Source organism: Ochotona curzoniae, unplaced genomic scaffold (assembly GCF_017591425.1).
Source record: "Ochotona curzoniae isolate NIBS_2020 unplaced genomic scaffold, NIBS_Ocur_1.0 contig_1014, whole genome shotgun sequence".
NCBI classification, from domain to species: domain Eukaryota; kingdom Metazoa; phylum Chordata; class Mammalia; order Lagomorpha; family Ochotonidae; genus Ochotona; species Ochotona curzoniae.
This window is the reverse complement of record NW_024464920.1, coordinates 51,168,298-51,191,423: the sequence shown is the minus strand read 5'-3', so window position 1 is coordinate 51,191,423 and position 23,126 is coordinate 51,168,298. Positions and strand designations below refer to the sequence as shown.

The following is a 23,126-nucleotide window of genomic DNA, read 5'->3' as shown; positions in this document are numbered from 1 at the left end:
TGAGTCACACACGAGCTCACAAGTAACATATGCAAGGTCATAGGTAACATGCGTGTCAGCAGGGCTGTGGCAGCTGCATTTCCCACTTCCCCATGCTCGGCAGATGTACAAACCCGGTCCGCCTGGGCGGCTCCCACGCGGCCCAGGGTGCAGGGCCTGTAAACAGAGCTCAAGCTCCCAGGGATGAGGCTTTGAGTGGTTGATCAGCTGTCTCCCCTGTGCGTGGCAGAGCCATGTGGTCAGCAGGACCTGTCCCCTCTTGGAGTCGCAACCTCGAACCTTAACTAGAGGCATGGCTTATGCCAAGAGAATCTGACAGCAGAGGGAAGCTATTGCCTGGTACACATACACACAGCAGGGCCCCAGCATCCTGCAGAGAAGCCTCGGCGACCATGTACCCACCTGGAATGTGGCTGTTCGGCTCACAGCATCCACAGAGTGCCAGGACCTGGCCACCGGCTGGGGCACCACAGCTGTGTTAATACCTGAAACGGCAGGACGACAGGCTTGGTCAAAAGCAGCAGGGAGAGCAGCCCATGTCCTTCCCAGGGGTCACTAGCAGACATGAAACGTCCTAGAGGCACGCAACTGGGGGGCGGAGTGGCCTGAACGCATCCCTGTGGCCGCCAACAGTGCTGCTTTCAGCCCATCCTCTCTAGGGGGTTCCCGGGAAGGGGTGTGGACGGGTCCACTTCCCTTGGGTCAGATGTCAATTCTCTGAGCCAGACTTCTCCCCGCTGTCAGAGGGGTAGGAGCTAAACAAGATCGGGGCATGGAGAAAACAAAAAACCCACAGTCCTCGGCCATGTCCTGCCCACGGCAAGCCCTTCCTCCCCGAGGCCTCGTGCATGCAGCTCCCCACACGTGGCAATAACCCCGATATCCAGCAGCCACCAGGCCTCGACAGTGCAGCTGCTCAGCCCACTGTCTACCTCAGGGAGAAGACGAAGGCTTCGGTGGCTGAGCCAGGCTGGCCAGGAACCTCCCACCACCAGGAGCGCAGGAGACCCTGCTGTCTGGGTCCATAGCAAGTGGAGCAGGGGCCCCATGGCGTGCCTTGTCCACACCACCCCAGGCTTCAGACACAGCTAGGGGCAGAGGAAGACCCCGGTCCAGGGCAGTGGCCAGCCATCAGGTCTCCCCGACCTCGGGTCCTCAGGCTTAGAGACTGCCTATGCCATCTCCCACGAGGCTTCTTCACCCATACGTCACCCCACATCCCCAGATGTCCTGACCAAGCCTGGGCCAGGCTGCCCAGCCTCCTGTTTCTGAGTCACAGCCCAACCAGGTCCCTCCTGCCCAAGGCCCAACAGGAACTGCCTCCATGCCTGCCCTTTGGGTTACAGCAACTGCGCTCCCGGGGCCCACAGGGGGTGGGTCGGCCAGCTGGGGGGCAGGGGCAGAGCAAAGGAGCAGGTGGGCGGCCTGGAGCCCCCAGAAGCAGCGGTGGAGTGGTCCCAGCCTCCTGCACAGGCACTGCTGCCTGCCCTGCCGCCCCACTCCTCAATGCTTCACAGAAGGCTCAGTGTTCCGGGACAAGTGGCTGCGACTCAGTGTCCAGGGAAGGAGCCATGGCTCCAGGAGCAGCAGGAGGAGGTGACGCCCCCAGGATTTAGCTGAGTTGGGTGGCTTGGCTACTGCTGGGGCCACAGGGAGACAAGCCCCAGGTCAGCTCTGCACACCATGAACCCTACTTCCTCAGGAGTAGGCGGCTCCTTGGAAAGCCGGGACCCCTGTTCTGCTCTCTGGACTTGGGCTGGAGCCCCCAGCCTGAGTCTTCACTCGCTATGCTCGCTCACAGGGTGTCAGGGGGCGGCCTGGGTCCCAGCCTCTCTGACAACTACCTCCAGTCAAACTGCATGAGTCCTTCCCTAAAAATAGATTAAAAAATAAAGACACTAAAAACAAAACTCCACTTGGAGGACCCAACGTCCCTCGCCCTTCTTTTTCCCTTTCTTTCTGTATATGGCGCAGTGAGGAGCAATTTAACCCTCTGCTACAGATGGATAAACTGAGGCTCAGACCAAGGGAGGGGCTTAGTGAAGGACCCTGGGCCCCCAGCTCAGAGCCGGGACGCCGCGGCCGGCTAAGGCCAAGGCCAGCTGCAAGTGGGCAGGAGCCTGGACACAAGAACTACAAAGCCATGCGCCCTCCCCATGCCCCCACACACAGCCTGGCTCCCTACACAGACTGCAGGGGACGCCTGCACTTCAAGAGCAGGGCCTGGGAGAGCAGGCTGGCGGCATGGAAACCAGCCTGGGGGCCAAATGCAGCAGGAGCCCGCACCCCCCTCGCCGCCCCGTTTCCATGGGGACTAGGACGGAGGCGGAGTTCTGGAAGGGTTGCTGGAGCAGATGGGCTCTCTGCAGGGCTGGTGTGGGGTGGCGCCTGGCGGGGGGTCCCTGGGACGTGGCAGGCCCTGGCCCTGGGTTCTGCACAGAGCCTGGGGCTGCAGGGCCACCTCTGCCGGGACTCCTGGGCGTCTCTGATGGTCTGCTTGCTGCCCACCCAGCTGGGCCTGGTCCTCAGCCAGCGCTTCCTCTGCCTCTTCCTCCCGAGGGTCCCCAAGTTGGTTGTGGACACCTAGGCCATCTCTCGGGGACACGTGGTACGGGGAGCAGACCCGGGACACGGCCCTCGCCTGCCGACCAGGACACTGCCTCCCCTGGGGTCTGCCACTGCTCCCTGCATGTCGGGCCCTGGCTTGCGAACACGCCACACACGCGGCAGGGAGCTGCTCCTGCCACTGCCTTGACACGAGCCCGGCATCCGGGCCTCCCTCACAGCATCTCACGCGTGCACACAGTTCCAGCGTCACAGTTCCTACCGCCACAAGCAAGCAACCCCATCCCAGCGGTGTGTGGAGCCCCCGCGGCCCGACGGGCCCGCCAGCCACCCCGACGATTCCTGCTCTCCGGTGTGGAAGATGTGTTCTATATCAAAGGAGGGTCCTCCCGAGGGCTGGGTGTCTGGGACCCAGTCAGGGGACAAGCTCGGATCCCATACTGGCCGGCGGAAGCGGGGCAGGGAAGGGGACCCTTCGGCCTCTGTGAACGGTGGCACCAACCTTGTGGGGCAGGGACACTGCCCGTTCTGTGTATTCCAGATGCTGGCTACGGTGGCCCTGGGGCAGGCTGGCCTCGCTGCGGTGCTGGGGTGGACGTGTGGCACTTAGTCCAGGCTATGGCACGCCATAGGGCTCCACAGAGGGCTGTGACCCTGCAGCAACCGGCAAGGCCCGGCTGCCCCTAGGAGCCCAGCTGGGCCCAGCTCTGTGCCCCGGGCCCAGGGAGCGATTTCAGCCACAAGGGCCCCAGCTGGACCTGCTGCCCCAAGGTCTGGCAGCCTTGCCTCTCCCTCTGTAGCACCTAGCTGAGGCTGTGGCCACTAAGGGAGTGTCCACTGCAGGCACCCGGGGACATCCATCAGGCTTGTGGGTGATACAGCTCTCCCTTGGGCTGCAGCAGCCAAGATTGAGGCCGGAGACCCATGGGGTCCACCATGCCTGTGCGGGTGCTGGCGACCTGTGGCGTGCACACTGCAGCAACCAGGACGGGAGCTGGGCACAGTGCCCCCCGCTCTGGCAGCCTCCATGTGAGGCCCAGAAAGCAGCACCCTGAGGAGGCCCTGGCAGGGTGGGGCCACGGGATCCTGGGATCCCCCACCCAGGCTTAGGCCGGAAGCACAGGCACACCCACCCCAGGAATCCTGGGCGGGGCCCAAGGCCCTGGAAACTGGGCCAGAGGTTCCCTGGCAAACTGGGGCAGCCTCCCAGCACCCTCCCTGCAGCGGCTGACCCCTACCCAGCTTTGCCCCAAGCCCAGACGCATACAAAGACAGCGGGGTCGGTCTGGCAGGAGACCCCTGCTTGGGGATCCAACCAGCCAGACACCACTCCTGGCATCCTGTCCACTTTCAGTTCCAGCAGGGACCCGGGGTAGGGCTGACCTCCACCCTCTGGGAGGTGAGGCTGGGCTGGGCGGGAGGCTCCCCTCAGAGTCCAGCTGCAGGATGGCGGAGGGGTGGGCGGGCAGCGCAGGCCCTACCCTGCAGCTCTGTGGCCTGCCCAGGCCGAGGCTGAGCCCACGCCACAGGGAGCTGAGGCCTGCCAGTCTCCCCTGGTCCTGTTCCCCACAGGTGGGCTCAGCCTCTCTGCCTCACAAGAGCCCAGCCCACAGCTGTGCATACAGACCAGGCAGCAGACCCACAGGAAGGGCCCGGCCTGGTGGGTGCTTCTCCAAAGAGGTTCCCCACACACTGGCTGGTCCCCAGCAGGGGTTCCGGGCCGCTCCCGCCCGCCTTCCTGGATCCTGCTCTGGGCCTGCCTGCGCCGCCATTTCCTGTCCCGGGCCTGGAGGCTCACTCCTACTCCTCCCAGTTTGCAAATGGCCGGCACCCAGAACCTTCCATCTGCTTGAGGCAGCATTGGCGGCGGCGAGCCTGGCCAGGGCGCAGTGTACGCCTGCAGAGAGGCCTGTCCCTGCTCAGTCTGTCCACCTACTCCTGCCCCAGCCCAGGCCAGGGTTCAGGGTCCACCTGAAGCCATGATGAAGGCCAGCAGCAGTCCAAGGCAGACACCTCCCGGCCTTCCCAGTGGGACACCTGTGTGTGTGCCGTCCACACCCATGTGGCCAGGTACTAAGGACACTGCTCACGGCGATGCAGCAACAGAGCAGACGGCTGTGTGGCCCTGGGGGTCTGCCGTCGGACTCCCAGGGTCCCCGTCTACCCTGGTGGAGAGGAGGCATGGGTGAACCCCAGCCCTGCAGGCATGCTCCATTCATCCACTGCCTGGGGACAAACCGAGGCAGTCGGGGGAGACACCTCATCCTTGGCCAGCACAGCCAGGAGAGCGAGAGGCGCACCAGCAGCGCCCAGCCTCGGGCTGCAGCTCTCTTGCCGGGGCCACATGGCTCCTGCACGGTTCCCAACATGGCTCCAGGTACCTAGGCTCCGAAGCCAGTCACGGGTGCAGGGCTGGAGCTGGTGGGACCCCCGGCAGGCAGTCAGAGCCCCTCCCCTCAGCTCCTGGCCAGTGCAGGAACAGGCAGGTCTCTGTAGCTGAAAACAAAGCAAGCGACACCACAGAACAAACAGCTATGGCCCTGGACCCATTTCTGTGGCCGGAAACAGCCCTGCCAGCAAGCACACCAACAAATCCGGCACTGCTCTCTCGAGAGGTCCTATTGGTTGGTTGGTTTGTTTACGGCTACTCTTATACCTGCTGAATCTTTCATTTTTTTAATTAAATGGATCATCTGAATTTTCATAAAGGCCCCAAAATACCTCCACACAGGCCAAAGGGGACGAGGCCAGCCTCTTTCCCGAAGAGACCAGGGAGACGTCTCGTCACCGAGACCCGTGGCTTCAAAGCCAGAGCCGAACTCTGCAGCAACACGGGAAAACACAAAATCGATCGTTTGTTTGCAGGACCCCGACACAGGGCACGAGGAGACTTAAGAGACGAAGGCCAAAAATCAAATTAAAAGTTGGCACGGGCGGGGCCGCTCCCCGGCAGGGTCTTGCAGAGGCCGGCTGACCCTGGACCATGTGCACATGCCATTTGTTTATTTTGACCTGCGTTCTTCGAATCCATCAACTCCTCAACCCAAATACACTGTGTGTTCCGACGGGCGCACGCCTGGTAATGACAGACTAGCCCATCTGTGCTGTGAGAATGTATAATTTCAGGCTATAGTGGAACTTATATAGAAGCGAAGATGTGACAGTGTTTTGCGTGGTTACTTTCTTAAAAAAAAAAAAAAAAGTCCTGTTGAGAAGTGCTGGGGAGAGTGGAGGCACTGCCTTCACCTGAAAAACCAAAGAAGCTCCGGCATTTGCCCGTGCGGGGGTCAAGTTTTTCTCCAAGTGCGCCCCACACCACCATGCCAGCCGCGGGAGGCACACAGCAGGACGTATGATCCATCCACACACGTCAGACAAACTGAACGGCCGTGGAGAACATTCATTTAAAATAAAATCCTTTCTATAAATTAACTGATTTATCTGCCACTTCCTCTCCCTGGTCCTAATGCTCAGGCAACGCTACCACTGAGTCCTTCTAGAATCTGGGATTCAAGGTCTTGCTTACTTTACCAATTATACCAAAAGAGAGAGAGAGCCGGAGAGAGGACGGCAGATACTCAAAGTCCAGACTGCTTTCTGAAAGGACCGAGTCCCGTTCCGTCCCTGCCCACCACTCCCGCCCTGGCCGGACGGGCCCTGTCCTGTGACTTCTGCCACCAGGGCTGTACTGGATGCTCGCTGCACGTGTGGGTGTGCAGGAGCAGAGCTTCTGCCGTGTGCGCTGGCGCCCACAGCCCCAAATCCTCCGTAGCGCCTGCTGCCTAATCTGAGAACAAAAGCAGCACGGCCGTCCCCGGAGCTCGGCTCCGTCCGCCGCTTGGCGGGCTGCGCTGGGGCCCAGGCTTGCACACACAGCTCAACTCGGGAACAAAGATGGATTTACGCAAGGGTTTTCTTCTCCGTGCCAGTTAGAACTTTCTGCCTCTGCTTTTCCACCTCCCATGCACCAGGACCCCAACCACACTCACACCCAGGAGCCTGGGGGACTCCTGGGGGTGCAGCCGAGCTCCACGAGGGCACCCCCTCTTCCTGGAAATATAGGTGATGCCTTAAGCCAAGGACCCACAGGGAAACCCGCCAGCCACGAGCCTAGTGGCCGGCCGGCCATGGTGTGTGGAGTTGGCCAGGACGGCCGACAGACAGCTCTGCAGGTGGGACACCAGGATGGGACCTGGGACAACGGCAAGGGGGTGCAGGGGGTGGGGACAGGCAGGCCTTGGGACACTCAGAGCCTCCTGCGGGCCTGTGCAGCGGCTAATGCCCACGTGGGGCCCACGCACAGCCCTGCGAGGTGGAACCCCCGAGTTCATTGCATGTTCAGCTTAAAGCGATGAGGAAGACTCCGACGCTAGGCCGAGCATCTAAAAGAGCCTCCATTCTTTCTTTCTTTTTTAAAAAATAAATAAATACATAAAAAAAAAAGAAAGTGAAAAAGAACTAAATCCCCAAACTGTGGAAATAGCAGCATTAAAGACGCTGAGCAGAATACAAGGACCTCTGTGTTCCAAAGCCGGGCCCCGTTTCCCGCACGCTCGCCCGGCCCTGCCTGCCCTCCGGTCCGCCGCGAAGAGCTGGGGACACGACTGGCGCCTGCCTGCTTGCCACCCCCAGCATTGCAAAAAAAAAAAGACGGCAACAACAACAACGGGTCCCCCGTGACACGTGACGCGTGTGGGTCGGGAAGAGGCCATGCTCGGGAACACCGCCCAGAGCCTCGCTTCCCAGCCGAACATAAGCCCGCTCTGCTGTGCGTTAGGATGCCCACGGCCGGCGGCATGGGAGCCCGACACCCACGCCTTCCCTGCAGGCCGTGGCCGGCACATGCAACCACCCAAAATGCGTGTCGGGGGGACGAGGTGGCAGTTCCGAAATGCTTCAGCATTGCCAGGCTCAAGATGGCAGGGCCCTGGGCTCCTCAGAGCCAGCCAAGGAGCAAAGGCACTTACCCAGGGGGCCGGAGGCCCTGGCTGCCTTCTCCAAAGCCAGGAAGCCACGCGGATGCTCCCGGCCCGGCAGAGGGTGGGCTGCAGCGGCTGCGACTGCCCCCACCTCCAGCCAAGCAGGCCTCGCGCCTCCTGCTCTCTAGCTGCCTGCCGTTGTCCATCGGTCCTTTGGCCACCCCGGCCCCCGCGGGCAGGACTGCCAGGAGCAAGTGGTGCTGGGGGAAGGCCTCTCTGCCAGCCCAGAGGACGAGGAAAATGCTACTTTTGTCTCCTGTGCTCATCTGGCACTGGCAGCCCAGGGAGGGGGGCCAGAGGCGGCCGCGGCAGCTCAGCCCCGCCCACCGGGAGTTTTTGAAAGATGCTCGTGGGTGCCGGGAGGGTGGCAGACGTGGCAGAGGCGGGTGGGCCGGGCCCCCAAACCCACCACCAAAAAAGGAGGGGGCTGGCCCAGTGGGAGGAGGGGGAGGACGCCCGAGCGCCTGGCCACTGGGCGCTGCCCCAGGAGGACGCGGGGAAGGCCGGCCCCAGGCGCCATCAGGCCCTGTGGACGCATGGGCGGGCAGCCCGGGCGCCATGTTGTGGCCGCCGCCTGCCCAGGCCATCCGAGGGGCTGAGAGTCCCAGCCCCGCTCACTCTGGGATAGAGGCCGCATTGTTCCCACGCCGGGCAGGCCTGCGGCCGGTACCCATCCTGGGGGACAGGGTTATGGAGGGAGAGGAGAAGGGGAGTTGCTACCCCGGCACTCCCTGGACCTGGAACTCCTGGAGTGACCCCACTCTGATGCCCAAGGAGGCTGTGGTGTCATGGCCAGCGTCCCGGCTGCAGGTCTGAGCCCAGTGTGAGTCCAGCGGGCCACATGACCGTTCCCAGCCTCAGCTTACCCTATCGCGACTTTGCTCAGAGCTGCCACGTGGCAGCATGCAAAGGACACAGAGCCGGGCACTGGGCAGACCTCCACCTGTGGCTAGGGTGACCCCAGGATGGAGGCCAGATCGGTGCAAGAACTTGCAACTGACCCAAAACCCATCCCCGCTGCCGCCTCAGGAAGAGCCCCAGGTCAGGAAGCCAGCCCATAGGGTCTCTGCCACCAGGGTCACCACCCTCCCCCACAGGCCTTTGGGTTAGGCTGCCTGGTCAACACAGGCACCCAGGTGTCACCTTCGGCCCTCGTGTGAGCGCAGATGGCACGGGTGAGGGCACACGTGCCTTTCCCGAGGGGCACTCTGGGACCCAACGTCTAGACCTGGAGGTGCAGGCAGGGGCTGGGTCACTCCCTCCCGACGCTCAGGTGGTCAGCCGGTGACTGTCCCCTGGGCATCTGCCTGTGGGCCTGACCACTGTCCAAAGTGCCTAGCAGTGAAGGGAAGCCCAGGCATCATGCCCCAGCCCCTGGAGGAAACACTGGGCTGCCTGGATTAATTTTTATTTTCAGGCTGCCTTGCGCCTGCTCAGAGATGGTCATGTCCAATGCCAGGCAGCGGGAGGGGGGAGCGCGAAGGAGGGCGCCGAGAAGGCCGCAGCACGGGAGGTCTCTGGTCTCACGCACACGGCCACGTGATCGCTCGCCAGCTGATGCCAGGGACAAAGCAGGTAAGATTCCAATGCCATGCGCCCGACCAGGAATGCCGGGAATTCCATGCCAGCAACGGCTGGGCACGGTTGCCAAGAGCCCAGCCCTGGAGGAGCGGGGCTTTGCCCTGCAAAGCAACAACGCGGAGCTGGCTGAGGAAGACCAGGTGGCCATTTTGGGGGACGCGCCAGGCAGCGGCCACGGCTGGCCGTCACAGACAGCAGTCCCCCGCAAACGGCAGGCAGCCTGCAGCCCATGATGGGGGCTTGGGACCCCAACACATCAGCTGCATGCCGAGATCTGGCAGCTGGCACAGATCCAGTGCCAGTCTCCCTGCCCCCCCCCCCGTCGCCCCTAACACGCTTGGGCACTCTGGGGGCATGCAAGCCACAGCAAACACAAAGGGGCAGCACCACTTTATTATAATTCAAAATGTATTTGTAAGAGGCTATTCGAATGTAAATCTTCACCTTAAACACGTGGAGGGGATGCTACCTGCCAGCATCTCCAACCAGCAGGTGAATAGTTCAGCAAAACGTTCCTGTGTCCGAGACCCCTGAATGAAGACAGGGCTGCTCGCAGAGCCGACAGCCAGGGGCAGCCTCCTGCACACGCGTGTCGCTTCATGTCACCAACTGGCCAGCACGGTCACCCGTTACTTCTCTACCAGTACATGCTAGGGCCTGGCTGCCCCCCACACCTCCGTCCCTCAGTCGACCCATGGCCTCAGACACTCCCCAAGCAGTGTTCTGGGGGCAGGGAGAGAACCTGCAGAGTGACACGGCCACACTTTCCACCATTAGAAGAGAATTCTGAAAGCCCGAATCTGAGCTGTGAAGGCACAAAACTGGTACCTGCCAGCCAAGTCTTCCCCGGGCCAGGGGACCCTCACGCCCTGGCTCAGACCACTCTGGGGACCCCCAAAGTGGGATGGGGCATAGGCCGATCCGTGGCCCACCCGCTGCTCCCCACCCAGCTCCCCTCTGGCCTCCTTGAGGCACAGGCGACCAGGCCCCGGCTGCTCTGGCACTGTCCACATGGCAGGACTGTGGCTGTGTGGGCCTCGGGGAGAGACGCCCTGAGTTCTCGCTCACCATGCACTAACACGAGATGGGGATGGTGCTAAAGGCCGCTCCCCAGGCCAGCGGGTACAGTGGAGAACACTGGCAAATGCTGGCCCAAGCTGCCCTCTCCTCGTGCCCGTCTCCTCCCCGCCCACTGCAGGGTGCTCTGACCTCTCTCAGCCCCGGTCTCCTCACCGTCTGCCTCCCGCCCCCACCCAGCTGGCAGACAAAGGCCTGCTAGGCCAGGCCTGCCCCCCAGCCAGTGTGCCCCTGCAGGGCTCGGAACAGGAATCACCAAAGCAAAGGAAAATGAGCACGGGAGAGCTTGGACTCCACGGATCCAGGGATGCCGGGCTTACTCATGGCCACTGCCCGGGAGCCGCGGCAGATCCTCTTCTGCAAGCCTCTGTCCCCGGCTGGCCGTCTGCAGTCCGTGGCATCCACAGAGCCGCCAGAACGGCCCAGCCGGAGGAGCCTGGTCAGCCCTGAAAATAAATATCTCCTATAAAAGACCCACCTTCTTGGGCGAGGGGCAATGTTGCTTTTCCTCTCCCCCCGGTTCTAGAGCATCAGAAAACGTGGCCTCTGTCTGCTTCCAGCAAGGGGCTTTGAGGAAGGGCACCTGGCTGCTCGTCCTGGGCCCTCAATTACGAGAACACATTGTCCAAAGTGGTCACTGTGCTAAGCACACGCTTAGCCCAGCACAAGGACAGTGAGAACCCCCGCCACACGCTACTGCTGCCACGGCCAGCGCCGGCAGCCAGGGTGGCCGTTTGTGATCCCTGTGCATAGCCAAGGGGCCAGCTCCCAGGGGAGCAGCCTCTGCCATCGGCACACCCCAGGCCTGCCGGGGGGCCACAGCTCGGCTCTCTGGGCCGACACGGGGAACAAGGTATTTCCTCCTGCCCATCTCCCTTGCCAGTGCCACCTACCACCTTTGGGGAGAAGCAAGCGTCCCGTTGTGGGCCCCAGGGATACCAAGAAACTTGCTTTGTGCCACCTGGAGACCAAGGAAGCCCTGAGAGCACGCTGGGGCAAGCAGAGCAGCCAGGAGCACGGACAGTGGGACCCGAGCCTGTGACCGCATCCTCACTCCCTCAACAGAGCTCAGCAAGGGGACATGATTGGCCCAGGGCCTCATGGGCAGCCTGGGCCCGTGCTGCATGTGACGCTCTAACCCAGCAAAACTTCTCTCCCACTTCTCCACAAGCGTGCAAATACACCCTTGACCCCCAACCTTGACAGCACACAGTCCCAGCCTGGCCTGGTGTCCCAGGCCCTACCCTGCCCTGGACACAGAGAAGGGAAGGGTGCCCTGCCCACCCTGCCCTTGGCCGCACGGCCTTCTGCCTTCCTGCCAAGCCTCTTCCACACGTGGCTGAGAATAGGAGCTGGAGCTGAGTGTGCACCGCTGAGGTGCCCAGCCAGGAGTCAGTCGGCTGTGGCTGCCCGTGCTGGTGTTGCTCAGCAAAGCCGACTCCTGACCTGCACCCGCTCAGGGACACCCTCACCAGCCTTGGCTACCAGGGAAGGCACAGGCCTCCTCGTCACCGACAGCCCACCCAGGCCCCACCAGCGCCAGCCCTGGGAAGGTCCCGGCTTAAAACAAAACCTGAAACGGAAAAACGAAGGCTCGTGCTCCTGCCAGCTCCCGCCGCAGCCTGTGGGACCCAGCTCCCTGCTTGCCACTTGCCTTGCATGACATCCAGCAGGGAGAAGACACAGACGGACACCATGAGCTGCCTCCCGCGTGTCTTCAGAAACCAACAGTGCCGAGGTGAGATGCCCCGACATTGCAGGAAGTCTCTGATGAGACCCCAAGTCTCCATCTGCACCGAGCCAGCTCAGGGAGGCCGTGGACAAAGAGCTCAGGCCGGCCCCGGCATGCCCTGCGGCACTCCCACTGTCACCTCACATGTGCCAGCGTCACCCTTGGGGGCAGCAGCTGGAATCTGGGAGCCTCCCTCGCCGGCCCTGGGCCTGACCTGCAGCTGCTCCCTCGTCCCTCCTGCTCCCGCCCCAGTCCAGCCAGTGGGGCCAGGGAGGAGAGTCAGCGCCCCTGGACTGGGGTCTGTTCTACCCAGGGAGACAACCGACAGCCCAGGCAGGGCCCCAGCACTGGGACCCTCGTGCCATGTGCACCCTGCATGCAGGGCCCTGATGCAGCCGGAGCTCACCCGACCTCGTTCCTGCCAATGCCGTGGCAGGCAGCAGCCCCTGGCTGCAGCAGCATGCCCTCTGCAGCTGCACCCCAATCCTGAGCTCACCCCAGGACATCCCACCCCAGGATGCACGCCTGCTAAAGCCACACGGGAAATTTTGAAATGGAGGGCGCCTGGCCGAGCGGACGGCTGAGGCGGGCTCTGCTGGCACCGGGGCAAACCTCCTAGCTGGCCAGACCCTAGCCAAATGGTCTCCTTGATGCCAGGGTACTTCCCAGAACTGGAGTGGGCACAGGAGAACCAGGTGGTCAAGCAGAGGGGGCGGAGGTGAGCCAGGCGCTGTGCAGGTTCCGGTGGCAGCCCACAGCTTCGGGAGCACTACAGGAACCGGCCCGCAGTCCCAGCACACCTGGTGAGGCTGCGAGGCGGCACCAGCTAACCTGTGGCACCAATGGCTTAACCCGCCCACTACGGGCTCCACCTGGTGCAGGGGCACGTTCTGAAATCCCGAGGAGGGGGAACCCACGAAAACGAGAGAACATGAAGGTCTGAAGCCCCAACTTTGAAGAAATGACTTAAAGGGTGACAGCGAACGGGCATTCCTTTCACCCCAAACCCCGTCCCCCAAATTCCTCCCGGGCCCTGGCTGGACCTGTGTGTGAACCACCATAAAGGAACGTTTACTACAAAAAGTTATGAGCTGTGTTCCCTTTATGTCACCGTAAACAACAGCTTCTGCCACACAGCCTGAAAGCAGCAGCCCAGTGGCCAGCGCCAGGCCCAGCAATATCCCCCTCCAAGAGACCAGCAAAGCGAGGGGTTCTGAAGCAAAGCTTTAAAATTTTTCAAAACGCACGTCACCCAACACCAACACGAATTTTCCCATGGGGGGTGCCCATTGTTGAAGATGTCTGTTTCTTTTCCGCTTTCAACAAAATCTCCCCTGGCCCAGCGGCCGCCCACCTCACACGGGGGACTCCGGGCACACCTCGCCCACGACTCCACGTTGCCCAGGAAGGTGGGCCGTGGGGTTCCGGTGGAGGGTCCCTTTGCTCGCCTTGGGAAGGCCCGCCCTGCTCCGCACAGGGGCCCCTGCTCGGGATCCCCGCGGTCACAGGGAAGTACTCACGGGAAGCACTTACCGCCCTCCGCCTTCGCCCCGCAGCCGGCCGCGACCGGGGCGCGCGGCTCCGCAGCCCTGCCCTTGCGGGAGCAGCCTGTCGGGCCACCGTGCGGGCCGTCTCAGCGACTTCCACGCATCCCCGTCCGCACACCGCCGAGCTCCCGCAACTCTTCGCCGCGTGCGCCTCTCCGGGACGAGCCGCGCCCGCGCTCCTGCCCGCCGGGGCTCCGCGTCCCTCCATCAGCCGCCCCGCCGCACCGCGGAGTGGCCCGCGGGACGCGGACACCGCAGCCGGCCGTCACCGGCGCCGCGAGGGACCTTTGTCCCGGACGAAAACGAAAGCGGCGCTTCGGGGCCGAGGGCACCCACACCCGGCTGCGGAGGGGCCCGGCCGGCGCGCCCCGCGACTTTCTCCAAGTTCACGTGCCTCGCGCCGCGGACGCCGCGGGCCCGAACTTGCAGAGCCGGGCCGTCGGGCGGGCGGGCGCGGGCTGCGGGCGGGCGCGGGGCCGGCCGCGCGGGGCCCGGGGCACAATGGGCGCCGCCGGGCGGACGCGGGGGCCGCGAGGGCCCGACCGCCTCGGGGCCGCTCGTCTGGTGCTGCCCGGGCGCCGAATGCGGCGGCTTGGCACAGACGCGCCGCGCGCCCGGTGCATGCTAATGGCCGGCGGCCGCGCCATGAATTATTCAGCAGCGGCGCGGAGAGGGCGAGCGCGGCGCGGAGGGCGGCCTGGGCCGCGCGTCCCCCGCCGCTGCGAAGCGGCCGCGGCGACTTCCCAAACTTTCCCGGGTCGGCACCGAGGATGCGGCCCCCGCGGCGCCGCCGTCCCCGCCCGAGCGCGCCCGCCGCGCTTCCCCCGTTGCCGCCTATTTTATGTCTTTTGTCTCGGAGTTGGCACCTGTCCCAGAGAGCGCGTTTCCCTGCCCACCCCTTCGCCGCCGGATCGGGGCGGGGGAGGGGGTACGCGGGACTCCGGGAGGAGGGGGATGGAGGAAGCCGGGCTGCGGCGGGGGGCCTCCCCGCAGCCCCGGGAGACCGCCCGGGGGGCGGCGGCCGTGCCCGCACGCCCGGGCACTCCTGTCTGCGGGGAGGTCAGGGCCGCCGACGCGCCCGGAATACCAACGAGGCAGTGCCCGCTGCGGGTGAGGGCCGGGCGCCGCCCCTCCAGGGCTCCCCCCTCGCAACCCGCCCCCCACCTCCCGCCCCGGGCTGGCGCGCTCGGGCTGGGCGGGCGGGCGGCGCGAGCAGCGGATTCGCCGCCCGGACCCCCGCGCCTCGCCCCGCAGCCCCGCGTGCGCGCCCCCGCGGGCTCTCCGCCCCGGGCGCTCGCTGCTAGCGCGGCCCCGCTCGCGGCTCCGCCCGCCCTCACGGGGCAGGGACACCCCCACCATCCCAGCACGGGGACCCACCGGCCTTTCTCTCCGGGCCCCTGGGCCCGCAGGACCGAAAGAGGGGGACGGGCAGGCGCGAGCCTCCGGCCCGCCCTGGCACTGGGCGCGCTCGGCGGCTGCGCTGCAAGGCTCCGGCTGCCATGATTGCGGGCAGCGGGACGCGCGCGCGTCCGGCCGGGACTGGGGACCCTGGGCGGCGCGACAGCCCCTGGCCTGCACGCAACCTTTTGCCCGCAGCCCTAGTGCGCGCTGAGGAGGAGAGCCGCCCAGGTCACAAGCCCGTCTTCGTAGGAGGCCCTCGTGCGCCGCGGAGCTGCCGCAGAGGCCCCAGGACAGCACCCCCGGGGACACACAGTCGCCCTGGGCTTCTCCCAAGGCCCGCTTCCTGGACACTGCGGTGCCCAGCACTGTGGGGGTGCTGGAGCCAGGCGCACGAGCCCTGGTGAGCCTGGAGGTGGGGGTGGGCAGCTCACAATGCCAGGAGACGTGAAGGGGGCGCGCAAGGTGCCTGGCAGAGTTGAGGGCGCTCACGGTTCCCCCGGGGAGGCGTGGGCTGGGCAAGGGCTCGGTGCCCGGAGCCGCTGCCGAGCTCCGAGCTGGCTTGCTTTCTTCCCCATGGAAACAACTTCCTGCTTGCCCGAATCAGGGCGCAGGAGCTGCCGCGGCCGGGCAAGTTCAAGGCCGCAGCTTTGCTCTGTTGGAGCTAGACCGACATTGCTGGCCCTGAGCCACACGGTGCGTTCTCTGGCTCCAGGGACCAGACACTGGCTGGAACGCCCAGGAGGCCTCCGCGGCCATGCCAGCCGGGTGCTCCTATGCTGGGAGGACTCCAGCACGCAGAGGGGACCAGCCTGGTGGCAGACACAGGGTCTCAACGTTTGGCCCAGGGCAGGCCCTGGCTCAGAGCCACGGGCGCCCGGCCGACCCTTGATGTCAGCCGTGGACCACTGAGGGCCCCAGCCCCAGGGAAGCAGGCCTCAGGGCTCCGTCCCCTGTCGCTCTGTGCCCGCCCCCCCCCCCGGGCTTTGGCATTCTAACCAGTGTCCCTCGACGTCACATCTCGCCATTTCTGTCAACCAATCAAAACTTGCCCGTTGTCATAAAAATATATATACTTTTGATGCCATTGGTAAATTCAAAAGTTCCTCGTGGGCCAGGCTTCCCAGGAAACTTCCTTCCACATGGGATGGAACTGCCCTGGAGAGAGGCCTGGCTGGGCAGGACTGAGCCGGGCAGCCGGGCAGCCGGGCAGCTGGGCAGGGCCCCGGCTGCACACTGACCAGCCTGCTGAGGCTGCACGGCCCACCATGACCTTGAACTGTGCCCTCCAATCTTCACCACACGTTCGTACCCTTCCTCCCCCCACCCCCCAACCAACGGGGGAGGGGGGTGCAGAAAATTCCTGATCTGTTTCTGAAGCCCCCGAAGCTGGTCTCCTGGGCCTTGGTAGAGGAAGGGGTGCAGTCTTCCCTAACGAAAGCTTTTTTGTTTTATTTTCCTATTAGAAAACCTGAGTTTGAAAAACAGAGTGGAAGTGACTTCCAGTTCAGCTTTTTCATGGCAATCGCAAGCAACTTTCACTTTGCCCTGGGCAGAGCCCTGGCGAGCAGGGGCAGGAGGACCTGACCAGGGCCAGGCTGGGGCTGTGGACCCTCACAGGGCAGCCCGGGATGCCGCACCCACTCCCACATATGGCAAAGCAGGCGGCTGCCGGCCTCCCGCAGCCCCGTCCAGACCGTGTGGGCCAGGAGGGAACATACGCCGGACAGCCCTCCACGCATGACCCAGAGCCCATTGCCCACACCCTCACCACGCAGACGCAGGTCTCCGCACTGGCTGCCGGTCCCACTGTCCCGCGCCCCCCAGGCCTGGCTGGCTGCGTGGTCCAGCTACTCCCACGGACATCGTGACACATGTCATGGTTTTGCGAGTTCTGGGAGTCCAGAAGTGCCGCTGTGCTGCGGGCATGGGCGACTGCAGCCGTGTCAGCATCGTGAGCCCCCGCCCTGTGAAGACCAAACCTTGTTCCTCCAAAACACCAAGCAAGCTTGTCTGAACACAAACCCACGGCCACTGCTTCCGCAGAGTCCAGAAACACTACGCGTCTTTGAGACACACTTATGCACACACAAAACAGCAAGGGAAAGACTGCACCCAACAGCCACACTGGAATCTGTTTGGAATCGCTCCCCTAAACGCTATAAATATTACAACTAATGTGATATATATTTTGTGATTAAATGGGTGGATGAAAACATTGAATTTAAAAAGCCACAAAGAAAAGGAGATTATCTTCCTTTATGCAACTTACAACTTTTGTTCCATTGCCACAAATACACATTTGACAACTATATCATTACTGAGCACAAGGACTAAATGTGGGATATTAGCTTTGCAATTTTCACCTGAAATCATTGTATAATCACCACGCTGGCTTGCTACTAACCCCCCCCCCCTTTTTTTTTCTTTTAAGCAGCTAATTTTTTTTTCTGGCTTTCACATAATAATGAATTAATTTAATGCCTTACCCTCCCCCTTCCAATTTTATTTTGTTAAAAAAAAAAAAAACCTGGGTGAGTCAGAACAATACTGGAGAACACACATTCTTTGTTTTTCATTCTTCCTGCCCAAAGAATTCGGCTGCAGGATCAGAAACCAAATTCTGTCTCCCTCAGCAAAAAACGCAGTGCGCAGGTAAATTCTGATTTGGTTGCACTGGTTTTTTGGTTTTCGCCTCCTTGCCACCCTGTCATGTTTATTCCCAATAAAGCATGCTCAAAGGATCTCACGGCAACCCGGACGCTCTACAGTGCTGATGGACAAGCTGTGCGGGGAGCTTCCTGGGACAAAAGCTTTGCTGGGACTGCAACCGTGCCTCGGGTCAGATGTTTGAAAATAAATCCTAGGAGGGCTGGGGGTACACCAGGATGTTTATAGTATCGGCCTGTACAGCTATTTTCTCCTGATTTCTTCCAAGCTCTGCCAATGGGAATAGAGACGGCCATTTCCTGCTGTCCCTGCCGTCCCAGCCCTTGGAGCCGGCTCAGCCTGTGGCCCTCGGGCCAGCCTCCCGAAGCTGATGGGGCAGCAGGAGCAGCTTTGGGTACAGTTCCCCTTCCCTCCACACTGGGACGACGTTCAGGCATTTTGAAACTGTCAGTATCCGGCGTTAGGAGCGCTGCACACCCAGATGTGTTTAGTTAGAGCGAGGAGAGCGAGGGAAAGGGGAAAGTTCCATTCTTAGTTGGATCCCGAGTGTGTGGCTTGCACAGCCACGCACACACGCCTAGGTGCCCTGCTGGCGGCTGTGCCCTTGGCAGGCCTGCTCCGAAGCTCTGGTTTCCCTGTGCAAACACAGACCAGGCTTGGGGGTCTTTCTTTGTATCTTTGTTCCATTCCAAGGTGGCTGGCAGGTTCCAGAGTCCTTTTTAATGCGCCTCGTTGGTGGGGACCCATGACCCGTGCCCCGGCTCTGGGGAGGTCACCTGTGCCCCTTCAGTTACTCAGGCACTAAACCTGCTCGCCTTGCTTTGCCTCCATCTCAAGGAGGCAGCTGAGGGAAAGAGGGAGAGAAAGAGCCTGCTTGACATGCACCCAAGTGAGGCACCAGGCAGAGGCAGGGTCACCGGTGGGGTGGGTGTCTGGCGGGGTGACGGGGTGCACCCCCTTGCCTTCCCTGGACAACCAAGTGGGTACAGGATCTTTGACTCGTGTCGAGCCTGGCACAAGTTGATTATCAACCAGAGTGCCACTCCTGGTGCAGGACAAGCACAGTTGTGGATGATCTGAGAACCACAGAGGAGGCACATGTGTGGGGTGTCGCCTTAACACACCCCTCCCTACACAAGCACAAGACTCAACACCCCAGCAAGCTGTCTCGTTATCTTTTAAAATATAAAGGGCATGCTTTAGTGTGCCTGCAGGCTTGGTGGCTGGCAGTGCCAGCTCTGTCCAGGCTACCACAGGTCTGGCAGGAAAGTTCTGGTAGTCCCTTTGTGTCTACCTGTACACAAACACACACACAGCTTTAAAAAAAAAAAAAACCTGAAAGCTTTTGCCAAGAGATCATAAAACAATTACAAGTATTTAATAAATATAAATTATAACATACAAAGTCCATGACACTAGATAAAATGCATCCATGCCAGCAGGACCCACGTCCCCCACGCAGGTGCGGGATTGCAAAGCGGGACCAGGACCCGTCAGAGCCCACGGGCGCAGGTGGACAGCCAGCACCTCTGCTGTGGACACTCAGAGCAGACGCCAAAGCCAGACTCCCAGCTTTCCTGGAGATCTGACAGAGGACCCAAACCAGCTCAAAAAATAATACAAGTTAATTTTGGAAGAGGACTGGGTGCTGAACTAATGGTAGCTGCTGGATTCTATGATTCCTAACATGAAATTGCTACAAATCAGGAAATTAAAATGTTCCTCAAATAATGTGCTGTGCCACACAGAACATTTTACTGGCAATTTAAAGATGTTTTAGAATCTGGAGTTTAAGAGTTACCAGAGGGAGATACCATTTTCCAAGAAAACGAAAGTAAATCAGAAAATTTGGAAAGAATTCCAGTCCCTAAAAGTCCAATACATTTGCTTAACACTCAAAAAATCTCTATTTATTTGGAGTAATTTTGTTTCTTATTTATTCTTTAACAGGACCTAAAATAATTAACTATTTTTTCATGACATATATTCTTTTTTTTTTTTAAATCATTTCTTAAGCAGAATTCAACTGGTTCATTTTTAAACTTTAGAAAGCGCCAAGAATTTAGAGAATGCTAAAACGCTAACGAATGCAAGCTGAATTTTTTTCATCTTCGCAGAGAGATAAAGAAGGTTTAAGAGTATTTTACGGGTACACACAGCCTCCAGAATTTTTTATGGGGGGGACGGTGCTTTAAAATTTAAATAATTCACTATTAAACTGCAAGAGGTCGCTGGGACTTAAGACTAAGACAGAAAAACTTTGCATATTATTATTATTTTAAGTTTCAGAAAAATTGAGATACCTGCAGAGTGCGAGCCCGTTGATGCTGGACTTTTCAGAGCTCGGTGGGGGCGGGGGTCTGTTGGAAGCTATTTGATACTTGATAGTCCTTATCTTATGCATTAAAATATTCTCATTTTTAAAAATCAAATAGGATGAGTAACTTCCTTTAGGCACAAAGACAACCTCCCTTTCTTGGCTTCACCCAACTAGCCCAGCTTTTTTTTACGATAAAAACTTCTCTTTTGGGTTAAGGTTTTTTTGTTTGTTTGTTTGTTATTTTTTTCATAGATGTCTTTTCTAGCAAAAGTGGGGAACTATTCGATTTACATTTTCCCCAGCAGACAAAATCCTATTTAATTGACACAGAAGGAAAACATGGATGTAGCAAACCCACGCCTTCGTTTTGTGTCTTGCTATTTATAGCGCAACGCTGGGTGTTATTCTTAATTTTAAAAGAACATAAAGTTCATTTTCTTAATAAAAAAAATATATAGCAATGTAAGCAATCAGGGAGAAGAGAGACTAGCTTTTAAAATAAAAGTCTGCATCATTTTTACACGATGAACAGGCACATTTCAGCATATTGTGAAATAACCAGAGCCGGGCGGCATTGCACTCCTGCATCTGGCAGGGGTTTTTCATGCTTGCCAGCAGTCTGAATTTTTGCTAATATTTTATCCATTAACCAGGCCTGCAGCACCGTGTTGTCAGCCTGCCCCTGCCCGGACTGCCATCTGCAGGGAGGCAGTGGGTGTGGGTGCCCGGCTGCTTCTCCCCTGCTCCACCCCAACCCCGGCACCTCCTCCATAACTGGAAGCCCCTCACACATGGAACGCCAGAAATTTACAGGGGGACTCCGGGGTCCCCTGGGAAACTTCTGGAGCCGGGGAAAAACTTGTCAACGCGCACCTGGACTTGCAGACTCGGAAAAATTAACCGGCTGTAGCCGAAACCCAAACTCCCCTCGACGCCAACACAGTGTGTGAGAAACACTGAGTTCTTTGACGTGACACAGAGAATTCTAAATAAAATCGCTCCCAGGCACGGCGGCTGAATGAGCCTTTTAAGACAGCCTGGTGGTGCCTCACACGTGAACACCGAGGACGTTAAACGTTAGCTCTGCCAGGAGAACCGCCTGGGATGTGGCCACGGGTGTACATGGGCTGCGTGTGCGTGCCGCATGTGGCCCCATGGCCTGGGCGCAACGCTGTGGTCCTGGTCCCTGGTGAAGGGCAGACCCTCGGTGCATCCTCAGGGAGCTACGGCCAGGCAACTCACCACCGGCCGTGGACCACAAGGATTCTTGTGGACACACGGAAGCCTTCCCCGCCACACAAGATTGCGGGTGGCGAGTGGGAGGCCAGGCACGGTGCTCCTGGCCTGGATAATACGACTGACCCACCAGGGGAGACGGCGGCCACACAGGGTCAGCTGGGCCGGACCTCGGCCACTGCACCCATGCCCGTTCAGGCAAACATTTAGGGTGTCCGAGTGCCCTGGTAAGAGGATGGGGGGCTTTCCAACAAAAATAAAGAGAAAGAGAGAGAGGATGGGGGGACCTGGCCGTACCCCAGCATTCTGTCCGTGCCTGCCGAAGGCTCCTTAGCATTCAGACCAATGAAGCTTACCCATCGCCAGTGAGAGCTGGGCACGAGGTGAGTGCTTCAGTAGTTTATCCAGAACACTACGGCACCGGAGTGGACAGGGTTATTACCACAGCAGTAAGTCCCGTGCCATGGGTGTGTATCTATGCCTCTGTGTGTGTGTGTGTGTGTGGCAGGCACTTACTAATTCACACGGCCTGTTCCCTCAAGGTCTGGGCAAACTGAGGCCCCAGGGCACAAGGCCATGGCCTGGCCCGACGCCGCCTGGCCCCGTGACCCCAACCACTACACGCAAGCATGTTGTCTGTTGCCTCTTTAAGGAACACAGCACCCTCCACGCCGGCGTACTCGCACATGTAGGTTGATCCTATAGCTCAGACCCCTGCCCAGCAGCACAGTGCCCCACTGAGGCCTGGTCCTCAGCCCCCTGCCTCGCAGTCAGCTGCAGTCACCCGAGGCCCCCCGACCCCCCCCCAGCCAAGAGCATCCTGCTCCTCCCTCCGGACCGGTGTGTGACAAGCCGACACAGCCCTGGCTGGGCCTGCAGAGCCCGGTGACAGCACTGTCTGAACTGAAAGCTGCCCAGAGCCCAGGCCACAGTCCTGGTCTGCCGGGTGCCGGCCTCCGTGACCAGAGCCTTCCCAGCCGCACAGCCCCTGTGGGTCCCAGTCCTGCCTGAGCCCGCCCCTGGGTAGCACCCTCTGTGATCCTGGCAGGAACCTGCCTGTCCCGAGCTCAGCGTAGGCAGATGAGCAGAGGAGGGGACAGCTGGGATCAGCCAGGGCCACCGAGGTGGCACACGCACAGTGGTGCTCCCCACACCTGGACATCAGCATGCCACAGGGGCCAGTCTACCGTGCATGGGCGGGTGGACGGGAGGAAGGCCCAGGGGGAGGGTGGACTGGGATGTGGCTCTGGACACCGTAGAGTCTGGCCAGCAAAACTTGGGGATGCAAACAGCTTGAGAACAAAACGCGCTCTGTTTGGAACCTCTATATCCAGGCACACGGCTTGCCCACCCTGCTGTCCGCCTTCCCCTCTTGGCAGGCAATGACCTGACACCGCCCCTGAAAACACAGCAGGGTGGGGCCGGGCTGAGAAGCCGGGACCCTGTGTCCTACACCAGAATGCCTACCTGGGCATTCTGTGCCACACAGAACAAGGATGCAGATCCAGCGGGGCACAGGCGGCCACCAGCCCTGGCTTCCCGCCTACCACACCCGGAACTCGCACCTGGGTGCCCGGCTCCCCGCTGCAGCCTGGCCCAGTCTGGCTATCACAGGCATTTGGGGAATCTGTCTGACTCTTGGTTAAATAAATAGGACACACATTTCCCCCACCCCACTCCCTTTATAAACCAGCTCCAAGGGGTTAAGTCCCCAAAGCATCATGGCATCAACATGAGGACTTTGCGCCACATTTAGAGTGGAAAAAAGCAGAAAACACAGAGAAACTGAAATTATGGCCAAGGGCACCTGGACCCGCCCCAGGCTGGACAGCGGCCTTGGAGGCTCTGGGGGTGATTTCCTCCCTCTCTGAAGGATTCTGGAATGTTCGTTTGCACTTGACAGCCTCCGCAGCAGCAAGGAGCAGCCCCCGAGGAGAATGGAGACTGGAAGCGCCCCCAGGCCCCGCACGGTCCCGGGGAGTCTGAGGCCTCGGCGCGCGTCCTCCCGGCGGCCCCCGGCT

The 23,126-nt window shown here is 60.7% G+C and overlaps 1 long non-coding RNA gene across 2 annotated transcripts in view; it reads right to left on the bottom strand.

Moving 5' to 3' along the window:
* Positions 1-23,126, bottom strand: part of LOC121161143 — a 36,131-nt gene that overhangs the window by 6,924 nt on the left and 6,081 nt on the right. Inside the window, exons 1-2 of one of the 2 annotated variants that reach the window (XR_005884635.1) lie at positions 13,468-13,785; positions 403-485 (exon numbers count right to left, since the gene is read on the bottom strand). This is a non-coding gene — a long non-coding RNA (uncharacterized LOC121161143). Of the gene's footprint in view, positions 1-402; positions 486-13,467; positions 13,786-23,126 lie in introns of those variants that run through there. The other variant, XR_005884636.1, reaches the window with a different exon arrangement.